An 11364-nucleotide genomic window follows, 5' to 3' on the forward strand; every position below is an offset into this window, starting at 1 on the left:
AAGGATTTAGGGTAGACTTGTAATCTCCGCATAGCCTTATGCTACCGTCTTTCTTTACTACTGGTACCAGCGGTGTGGCATAGTCACTCGTCGCGACTGGTGAAATTACTCCCATGCCTTCCAACTTCTTAAGCTCTGCCTCGACTGCAGGTTGCAATGCAAAGGGCACACTTCTTGCCTTTAGAAATTTCGGCACACCATCTTCCTTTAGTGCCAATTCCACTCTTTCTCCTGCAATCGTCCCCAGTTCGTCCTTAAACAAACTCTGGTACCTGTCTAGAAGCGTGCGCAATCTGCCGCTTTGACTTAAACATGCAGAAACATCTGACTTTGAAATGGCGTTGATCTCAAAAATACGGCTCCAGTCGAGTCGGATGGCTTGCAACCATTGTCGACCAAGCAGAGGGAGTCCCTTTTCTCTCGTGATGTAAAGAGGCAGCTGGGCCCTCTGTTCTCCATACTGCACGGCAACGTGAGCAACTCCGACAGGCTCAACGATGGCTCCCTGGAACGTCTTTAGCTTGAGCGTCGTTGCCATGACCTTAATCGAGGGAAACATCTGACGAAACTGATGCAAAGACATGACGGACACAGTAGCCCCAGTATCCAGCTCCATTTCCAAAGGTACACCTTGCACGTTAATCAAAACTTTTATCGGTTCCAGGCCAGGCGAAACAATTTCCTTCATGTTAACAGACGCTTGACAGGGAATTAAGACCTTCACCGAGCTTCGCCGCTCTCCCTTTGGCTTTCGCTGCTTACTAGCTTGGCACACTCTTTGAATGTGTCCTTTCTTATCACATTTGAAACAGGTGTCTGCGATATGCGGGCATGAACGGCTTGCATGCTTCGCAGACCCGCAGCGATAGCAATTCCGCTGCGTCAAAACACTTTCCCCAACCGTTTTGACCTTGTGAACGTCCGGTACGCTCATTTCAGAGGCGTGCGCTTCTGCCACGCTCTTTTTAGCCGCTTCCATGGCAAGCGCTCGTTCCACAGCTTTCTGGAAAGTTAACTTGTTATCCTCCGTGAATAACACACGCTGTATGTCTTCTCTGCGCAAACCGCAGACGAAAACGGTCCCGCAGAGACTGATCTAGGGCCGCCTCAAATTCGCATGTCTGCGCCAACTTGCGCAACTGAGCTACAAATTCTGAAATGGACTCAGTCTCGAGTTGCGCTCTTCTGTGAAACTTTGCGCGTTCGCTAATTACCGACGGCTTTGGTGACAAGTGGTCACCTAGAAGCTTCTTTAACACGTCGAAATTTTTAGCTGACGGCAAATCAGGTGCGGTCAACGACTTGAGGAGACTGTATGTCTTTGGGCCTACGAGACTCAAAAAAGCATGTACCTTGTCATCCTCGGGGATACGGTTGACCAGAAGAAACGCCGTCAATCGTTCCTCGTACGACGGCCAGTCGCTCGTAGACTCGTCGATAGGCTCGATATGTCCCAGTCGACCGAAGACTTGCGTCACTGAACTGCCGGATCATCCGTTGCCATGTCGGCTGGTCAGGATCCCATCCTCGTCGCCAATGTCGTGTTTCGTCGGGGGAAGAAGGCCCGGTGGGTTGGTAACCGAACGTAGTTTATTCCATCACAGCTTGTAGTGGAATGCGGCCCGGTGCCCGAACGACGTGGCTTATCTTATAGCCAACTCTCGCGATAATCCCCAGACGGCCACTGACGTCCGACGGACAACCGAACTCGGCCGCAACTCGGCGGCCGATTTCGGACGTCCGCCGGAATTCCGGCGTACGTACGAAAGCGGATGGTCGAATCCGTTCGCCCAGCGGACAGCCGCTGTACGTCCGCCACTGGATTTGCTTTTACACAGCTATGATATAGTTTGTAGTCGTCGTGCTCGTCTGAACTGCGTATAAATCAGTAATGCCGTCAAGTCTGCATTATATGATGCCAGAGCGAATCGATGCGATAGAAAGCGTTTCCATGGCGTTTCCATTAAACAGTTTTTTTTTATTTTCCGCATGTTTCATCGTGGAATTCTTCCATCAAAAATTTTTGATTAAAAGTTAAATGACCATTAAACATGTTTCTATCATGATGCTTCGGTGAAATTTTAATCGGTGGCTGAATAGACGCAGCAAGCTCAAAAAGAACGAAACCGAACCTATCCTCAAAAAAATCTGAAATGAGCCAATCCAATCCACCTGACAAGTTGAAGTTTAGTCATGGAAGATGGCTTCACGTTTCCGTGTTCTGCTTTCTGCGCAGTTACAAATACCTACGGCTGTAATGCACTGCTAGTATTGTTTTTGCTGTGGCTTGGTGCGGCTGGCACACTTTGTTCACCCGCCGATTCCAAAGTAAGTATTTCACCGAACTTTTGTTTCTTTAGTGGAACTTTTCGATGCACCGATAGTGGTGAGCTTTTGGGTAAGGAAACAGCTCTGTACAGCAGCCGAACGGTCGATTGTTTTAGGCGAGACTGACAGGATGGCTCCGCGCCGACTAACTAAAGTGCAGCCTCAAGTCTGAGGGCCATCTTTTCGGCATTACTGGACGCTGCGCCAGTAAGCCGCGCAATTTCTGTGTCTCTGATAAAGGAGTGCCTGCCCGATCTTTAAAGGAGTTAATTTGTTAACCATGCGCAACGTGCTGAGTTGTTAAAACTATACGAGAAAACTTTTGCACTCCTCGAGCCTATCGTGCGACATGCCTACACTTGTGAAAACGTCGCGAGTTTTTTTTTTTTTTTTTTTAAATGGACAGCCGCTGATCTTTCTCTCTCGAGCTCTACGGCAACTGCAGTTTCTAGAAGGAACGGCTGTAGCTACTAAATAACTAAAGGTTTAGTACTCTCCTTCAGCTTTGACAAACCAGGACAGCACCGTGCGCATGTTGGTTATGCATGTGGGACCGAACCGCGCAGAACAACCGGACAATGAGATGAGAGAAAAAAAAAAGTCAGCACTTGTCTTTTTCTTGACCCGTTGTTCTGCGCTGTTCTGGCACGAATTTAACATACCGCCGCCGCGATACAGTTGGGCTGTGAGCTCTGGTGCCTGCAACGCCTTCTTTTATGCAAAACAGGCATACTGGGAGGCCATGCAAGCCGCGGGCTCAAAAAAAAAAAAAAAGAAAAAAAAAAGAAAAAAAAAACAGGAGTTCAGCAAAAGTGAGATGAAAACAAAATTGTTGTTGCTTTGTCCTTACAGATATTCAAAGGCTCCTCAGAACTTCGCTGCATTATTGACAGCGAGATAATGCCAAAGCTACACTAGAGCCATGCAGCACCTTATAGTGCATGATACTGAGCTTATGTCTCGCACTGAAAGTTCTTACCATGTTCTTAGATTATCATATTAAAGTAGCTTTAAACCCATGCTTTTTAATACAGTGATAGCCATAAATTGAATCTAGGGCATCATGCTCACATACAAGATTTCTGATAACCGCTGGTCACATGATGTGGGCTATAGCAGAAACCTGTACCTGGTCATCTTACAAGCATTTGTGCAATTGATGCTTTTAATGTGTTGTAAAAGTTTTTGTGTTCTGTTTCTGTATGGGAATGCTTTCCTTATTGAAGGCTAACATTTGGCTTGCTACAGCAAAACCTCTACCTAGTCATCCTAAAAACAGCACCGCAATTGGTGCTTTTAGTGTGTTGTAAAAGTATTTGTGTTCTGCTTCTGTATGGCAATGCTTTTCTCGTTGAAGACTAGCATGAGGCTTCCAAAAATTTTTCAGATGCCATTTGCTGTAGCCGATTTCGTAGGCCAACAGGAAGCAGCACTTTGAACATGGAAAACTGTCATCCACGGGGGAAAAACAGCAATATCCCTTTGCATTCTCATTTCTTTGGTATGGCTAAAAGTGAGTATTGTATCATTATCTATATTATTAATATTGAATCATGATTGTCAGTGTTGAAGTTGTTTGAGTGTGATGATTTTAAACACACAGGACATCCCTTCGACATTAAGGTTTTAGCTTGTTTACATGTAGGATGTAGAACTGGTTTCAACAAACTTTATGCAGCAAATTCTTTTTACATTGTCCACCATGTTACTTTTTGTCATTGGACACAGTCGTCCACTCTTAGCTTGAATGGGAATGTGTGGCATGCAGTTTGCAAAATAGCAATGCATCCGTCACAGCCATGCATCAAGGCTAAGTGGCTTGTGCGTAGAGGGACCAGCCGCTCCAGCTTCACGTCATCTGCCTCTTTGCTCCGGTGTGCAGACGTGCATTGATTCAAAGTGGTTTATGTGTAGAGAAACCAGGAGCTTCTTTGTCACATCTGGCTGTTTGTTACGGTGCGCAGATGCGCATCGAGGCAAAATGGCTGATGTGTAGAGGGACCAGGAGCTGTTGCTTAACGTCCTTCGCCTCTTTACTACAGTGCAGAGCCGTGCATTGATGCTAAGTGGCTTGTGCATGGAGGGCCGAGGAGCTGAAGCTTCACGTCTGCCTCTTCGCTCAGGTACTCAGGTGCGTATTGAGGCAAAATGGCTTATGCATAGAGGGACCAGGAGCAGCTGTGTGGCGTAGTGTGTATATTTACTATGGTGCGTATCGAAGTACAATTGGGGGCTCATGTGTAAAGATACCATGAGGTGCTGCGTCATGTCGTCTGCCTCTTTACTATGGTGCGCAGGCATGCATCAAGGCAAAGTGGCTTATGCATAGAAGGACCAGGAGCTGTTGCTTCACATCTGCTATGATGCGCAGCTGCGTATTGTGGGTGGTGGTGGAAAACATTGCCATCAGATACAAATACAGGAGGTTACTCACTAGCTGACCCTGAGGGGGCCTGTCCTGACAAAAACAAGGGGTCCCTAGTTTGGGACCCCAGTAGTGGTAGAGGGACTAGAGGCTGGTACTTCATGCTGTCTGCCTCTTCGCTACGGTGTGCAGCTGCGATGGATGCAGTGGCATCTCAAAAAGTGCATGCCACGCACTCGCATGTTCAGCCTGAGTGGACGACTGTGTACCTGCTATAGCTTTGTTATTCATAGAATAAACCTAGGCCAAGTTGGATAAATTATAGCTCACCTCATATGCGGTCAGCAAAGAAAAGCCACTCCAGAAAATCTGATGCATTTACTGTCATAGGATTCTTATTCATATACATGCTACTGACAAGTCAGATTCTTCACCCTCAGAAATGCCAGAAAAATAACCAAGGGTGCGTCTGCAATAGTCTAGCTTGCTCTTTCTCTGCAGACTTGAGTCAGGTGTGTGTTCCATTGCTGTGGGTGGGACAGGTGTGAATCTTTGATTTTAAGCTTGCAACAAGTATGTTATTGTAGTTTAAAGGCAAAACGGTACTAATAATCGTAGCCCCCCGTGGCCTTTATCCCCTTTTAATAGTGTTGCTAGACACTGAATTATTAGTTTACTCTGCACTGTTTCTGTCTAGTTAATGTGTGGAGATGTACATATATTTATATGACTTGGAGTTGTCGACTTTGCACTTACAAACATTGTAGCGTTATCTGATGTGTTGCTTTCATTTCTTTAATGATTTCTGTAAGGGATCGGTGGGTATGCTAGGCACCATTATTAGTCTGCTCTTTTTGGGTCACCTGTTCAATGCCCAGCTGCGGCCGTCTCCCACTTGCCCTCAGACAGGAGGCGGAGAGACGCGCACAGAGGCAGCTACAGCAGCTACAGTGCTTAACGGAAACGTAGGCAGAGAGGGAAAGAAGTCCCCTCTTCCGAGGACTTTGCTGTCGCACTCGAAGACGCGGGGACAGGCAGTTTGTTCTCGTTGCTGTGTCATGTAGGGGGCTCATTTTTATTTAAGGAGCTTTACGAACAGTGTACAACTAAGGGGTCCTTAGTACGCTGACTGGACCCATCACCCGGAGGCAGCACAGCTTTGAAACGAGCACCTCTTTTGGAAGAACTGCTTATCGTTCAAAGAAAAAACACTGTCAGGTTGAAGGGTGTAAGGCCCTCTTCCTTGTTGGGGAGCCCATAAAAGTGACAATTATTCAGTGCAGGCGCGCTGAGTGGGGTCTCGTTGGGGATTCCAACCCTGGATGTCAACAATGGTGGGAGATGGCGGCGTTGAAAAAGGGCAAGTGTGTAACAGTGACGGTATGGTGCGGAGCGGGAGGATGTGGGTTGGCTCTTCTGATGTGGTCCGCAATGGTGCTGACTCGGACGCCAATAATTGCAATAATTGCCCTGTAAAAGGAGCCGCCAAGGATGCAAGCTTTGGGCAATGGTTGCGCACGTGGGACACCGTTTTGATGGGTTCTATTTTTTTTTTCTTTTTTTTTTCCTAGAGGAGAGAGTTTGGCATGTGACCTAGTGAGCCAATCATTTCGAGGTCCATTCTCTAAATCCCATTTGTTGTGAAACGAATTTGTTGTCCCTTTTGCATTGCTTGTATTAGGGAGAGGGTGAAGAACTTATGAAAGTGGAAAGACATGCCAAAATGTTTGTTAGCCAGTCATGTGTGAGTTCGTTGTCATCGGGGAGAAGAAATGTGGGCGGAGTCCCGAAGTTAATGAAACCGCCCCGCTGCCTGGAGAACTCGTTCTGAGCTAGATTTTGATCTCTTTACTCTTCGGCATAGATCATGGTCATTGTTTCACCTGTTGTAAATACGTACATTCATGTATAAAATTTTCAGTTCATCTTCCTCTCCGTGTGCAAGTTGTTGTGGCCAGATGCAGTAAATTCACTATTTTCGTTTCTATATAACGTGCCTTTCTGAAGATGGTGAGCTCTTTGGTCCAATCCTGTAAGAAAGCAGCAAAGCGCTCCCAAATCTTCCACAAAACTGTGTGATATCTTTAATACTAACTGCGGCTTGGTGTCACTCAAAACATGTAGTTGAGGTAGATTTCTTCCCCCCCCCCCCCCACTCTTTTTGTTCGTTCAAATGAGGACCAGCGGACACTAACTCTTGCTTTTGTAATGCCCTAGGCCCCGCCTTAAGGTAGTACTCTAATGTCAATACCATTTTTATAGCTATTGCTGTCCAACAGCACTAATGTCTTTTATACACTTCTTTTACTAATCTCTTACCCAAGTGGTGGCTTATACTGCGGGGGCGAAAGTCTGGACAGTATGTCTGTAGATTTTGGACTAGAATCGCGATGTAAACGAATTGTGACCTTATTTCTCTTGCACACATGAAAGAACTAACGTTCAACTTTCACATCTACAAGTATGGTCCGAGTTTCCTGGTCGATGTGAAAGTTATGTGCTTTGATTGCAGTTTGTGTAGTCCACACACTTGTCCCCGATATTACATAGGGGCAAATTAGGTGCCTTTACAGGGGCAGTTTCTTTGGCGCCCACTACAGTGTTTCTTGTGAACAGCTGGCTGCATTTATAAATACCATTATTTTTTGTAATTTGTTGTGCGTAGTTGAGAAATCCATGACATACATGCACAGCTGGTTGCCAGAATTATGCAACCATATTTCAGTAGCTAACATCCATGCTGCATGCTGCCGGTAATGCATCAGGAGCTGTGGTTGTCAGCTTTTTGTGTTTTGTGTAACTATAAGCCTTGCTATTGTAATGTCACATATAGCGCTGTGGGTAAACAAATTACTTTTAACTCTTGTAGAAGCATGAACACTGCGCAATCACTGCGGCGGGCTATGCTTCCACATTGGGCTTTAGCCACATGTCAAATGTCTATCTTTATTCTGCTGCAGCAGCTTGCATGTTATCAGATAAGTTACTGAGTCGCAGCTGCTCTAAGGAGACGCTTTCTAGACGCTTGTAGCCTAGATGTTGATGTCGATATACCCCCGACACGCCCAGGGAATGTCTTCAGTAGAGGGTACATGGAAACCAGCGAAATGTGCAGTTTACAGAACAAAAAGGTAACAATTTTAAATGATGTTATTATTGATCACTTCTTTTTAGAGCAGGAACAATGACTTTAGAAATCTGCCTGTTAAACCGCTCAAAATGCAGGTTTCTGCCGCCAATGCGTACCTGTGTAATACTGCAATGCTCTGGCTGTGCTTTATGTTCATATACAGCATCCTTTATGCTTAGTTTCTCTGCATGTGCACTCCATGACTTGGGCATTGCTGGGGCGCATAGCAGTAAGCATAACATGCCATGTTTGGTCAGAGTGGCATGTTCAAAGAGTCAACATAAAAACATTAAAATACTGAATGCCAGGTTCTGGTCAAACTACGTTTGTGTCTTTTGTTATTCTGCATGGGTTTTGCTGCAGTTATATGACCTTTCTATATAGTACGTGACAGTTCTGAATGGAGATGCATGCGTACAGTGCCATCTGGAAAAAGCAATTGAGAGAAACTGGCAGTTGCCCTTGGAGATGTGTAATCAAAGTTCAGCACAGATAACGTGAATTTCATTTTGCCTTCTATTGCAGGAGGAGCCCAACCTGCTCTTTCCATTTAAGGCCTGAAAGACCAGCAACAGCTGATGAGCAAATGCACAGGATAGTAACTGCTCCTGGAATCCCGGCCTGCGGAGGCCGCCCACAGAGAACTCGATCATCTCCTCGCTAATTCCGAAATGTTAGGTTTCAATAAATACCTTTTCCTCCACCACCTCCCCAAGGGAAGAGCTGTCACGGCCAAGGATAATTAAAAAAAATTATTCAAGTAGATTCTTAATACTCCAGTTGGCCTGCATTTTACCATGCCATTCCTTAACATTGATATTTTTTTAGTGTAGACTATTTATGCATGCAGTTTTTGCAATAAAGGCAAAAAAAAATGCTTTACAACCTCGCATGCTGGTATGCCTATGCACTTAGCATGTTTTCAGGAATGGTGCATTTGTGTAAAGCTCAGCTAGCATATGTGCCTCTTTGATGGAAGTTTTAATTGCACACTACTGTTCAGTGCTTTGTGTGTGAAAGTAAAGCAGACAACAGGAAACTTGAACCTGTTGCATATTCTATTGTCTGCTTTACTTTCACGACAAAGGCATTGAGCACTAGTATGTGACTGAAATTTCCATGGCACATGCTTGCTGAGCTTTACACGAATGTTATTGGCAAGTTTTTACACGAATAGCGGGCCCTGCAAGCATGTTACGGGAAACGTCCGAATGTCCGCCTCCGGCTGCCCGTCGGACGTCCGTGGGACGCGATCCGGATCCACGAACGATAGTCCGACGGACGTCCGCTGTACGTATATCGAACATAACCGGACTTCCGTCGGATGTCCGAAGGTCCGAAAACGGACGTCCGTCGGTCGACCGTCGGACGTCTATGGCCGTCTGGGATCGCGCCACCGCTATCGCGCTATCGCTATAGCCGCGATTACACAACAGAGACCCTCTCTGTTACTGCGGAAAAAGTTCTCAGCAATTTTTACGGTTTCGATTACGGCTGGCGATGGGTTCGTCAGTGACATGTGAGACTGTGAAAAGTTCTTCAACTCAATTAACCTTGCCGGTGCCGTGTTGGTAATCAGCGAAGCACGGCAGTCGTTCTGTTCTACTATTCTATGTTCTGTTTCTGTTCTATACTTAAACACTGAAACGCGCAGCAGCACGGTATCGCGTGCACGAAACTGCACGCGCGCAAGCCACAGGAACGGTGCGACGAGGCAGTTTAATGGCGGCAGCGAGAAAATAAAAAACAAGCAAAACAAGATTTTGCACGCGCTGATGACGTGTGGTGACGTGTTTATCACGTCAGGGGGCCCGGCAGCCAACGACAAACCAGAAAACCCGCCCTCTCTCTCTCTTTGGAGAGGGGAGCGTAGAGGAGCGAGGAGGAAAGCGCCGGGAGAGGGAAACGGCGGCAAAGATCTTACAATTTCGCTACTTTCCAGAGATAGAGGGGTTTTACGTCAGGGTAAGGCTAGAGTCCCTAGAAGTAGTAAGGCTCCTCTAGCCTTACGTCAGGGGCGAGTGGCGCGCCACGTGTCGGGGCAGCGCCGCACATTGCGAGGAGGGGTTCTTCTGTGTTTGCCGCAAGATGGCTCTGTATGTGCGCAGAAGAAAAATGGTTTGACAGTTGACAGCCGTGTGGTACGGACGCGTGTTCCATCGCTCCTCCGATTGCACGTGGCTACCGGAAACGGACGGACTGGCGACAGCGGGAGCTTCCGAAGCGTCAAATAGATGAGTTCTTTCTTTTAATAACTTTATTTCGTTTTCAGCTAGTTAGGTTAGGTGCAGCCTAAAGAATAGATTTTAGCTCTTGGTCCTAGCGGCCTGGTTTTTCGTGCCGGCAGCTAGGTTTTCTTGGCGTTCATTGTTTAGCTATCTTGTTTAGATAAATATTTTTCTTTCTAGGCTATTGGCATTGGCAGAATTGGTTTTTAACGCGTTTGCTAGTCTTTTCTTGTGTCTTCTTTTGGCAAATTGTATATTCTAAGAATTCGTAATAGTTATAGTTCAGTCGATGAGCGCTTAAGATGTGCGATCAAAAGAAGGTAAAGTGTACTCAGTGTGAGGCGCAGGTTAATCTCAAAGAAACGCGTTTTGACTCTGTAGGTGAAGCGGAAGGCAGAGACTTTTTGTGTCGGTGTTGCGTACTGAATGCACGTCTAGATAGATTTGATCAAGAAAGGGGCAGTTTATTGTCTCGTGTGGAGGATTTAGAAAATGAAGTACGTTTGCTAAGGACGGAAAATCAGAAACTGCTTGGACAGCTTACTCAAATTGAAAAAAAAAAAAAAGGGCCGACTTTGTCCTTGGAACCAACAAGGACGAACATTCTAATGCGGGCCACGTGGCTGGGGCCAGCACTGGCATGGAAGGCATAAGCAAAGTAGATCAGGCGGATCCGAACCGTCAGAGTTATTTAGAAGCAGCTAAGACGCCGGAAAAAAAAAGGAAGAAGTAAGGAAGAATGAAAATTCCAGGGAAAAGGACACAGATATTCGAAAGCAGGAGCCAACAGTTGGGAGAGGGAGAGAGAAGGCATAGGTGCTTATCGCCGGAGATTCTAACATGAACAGGTGCAAGCGAGATATCTTGGAACGTGTAAGGGGTGATAAGAGAGTGTTGGTTGGAGCCTTCCCAGGGAGAACAATGAGGGCAGTGCTAAAAGAGAGTAAAAATAGGCTGGTGAAGAATTCCGCAAAGCGCAGTATGGTAATAGTAGCCGCGGGTCTAAACGATGTCCTAAATGGTGACGCTGCAGGAGTGGTGGAAAGTTTAGCTAAGGGAGTTGACGAGATCAGGGAGATAGCACAGCAGACGCAGATAGTTGTACGCACAGTACCAGAGGTGCTAGGATTGAACGGAACGATGGAAAAGGACGTGGTGACAGTTAATCAGGACATAAGAAAGTTAAGCCTGGAGAAGAGTTTCGAAGTGGTTGAGGTAAACAGGGAGGTACATAAAGCAGGTTTTGGTAGGGCTTTTCAGCGAGATGGCATTCATTTTAACGGAAGGGTCGGAGCAGAGATCGGCTGGCGCTT

The 11364-nt window shown here is 46.3% G+C and overlaps 1 long non-coding RNA gene across 2 annotated transcripts; it reads left to right on the forward strand.

The window, feature by feature from the left end:
- The first annotated feature begins 1923 nt into the window (after nt 1-1923).
- LOC146175311 (uncharacterized) lies at nt 1924-9208 on the forward strand. Of its 2 annotated transcripts, XR_014702211.1 has the most exons (4): nt 1924-2328; nt 3716-3841; nt 4371-4459; nt 8349-9208. It is a non-coding gene; the product is annotated as an uncharacterized LOC146175311 (long non-coding RNA). The 2 variants fall into 2 exon arrangements; XR_014702210.1 differs by lacking the exon at nt 4371-4459.
- The last annotated feature ends 2156 nt before the right edge of the window (nt 9209-11364 follow it).

The sequence above is a fragment of the Amblyomma maculatum genome, chromosome 11 (genome assembly GCF_055883805.1).
Source record: "Amblyomma maculatum isolate TAMU_Amacu chromosome 11, ASM5588380v1, whole genome shotgun sequence".
In the NCBI taxonomy this organism is placed as follows: domain Eukaryota; kingdom Metazoa; phylum Arthropoda; class Arachnida; order Ixodida; family Ixodidae; genus Amblyomma; species Amblyomma maculatum.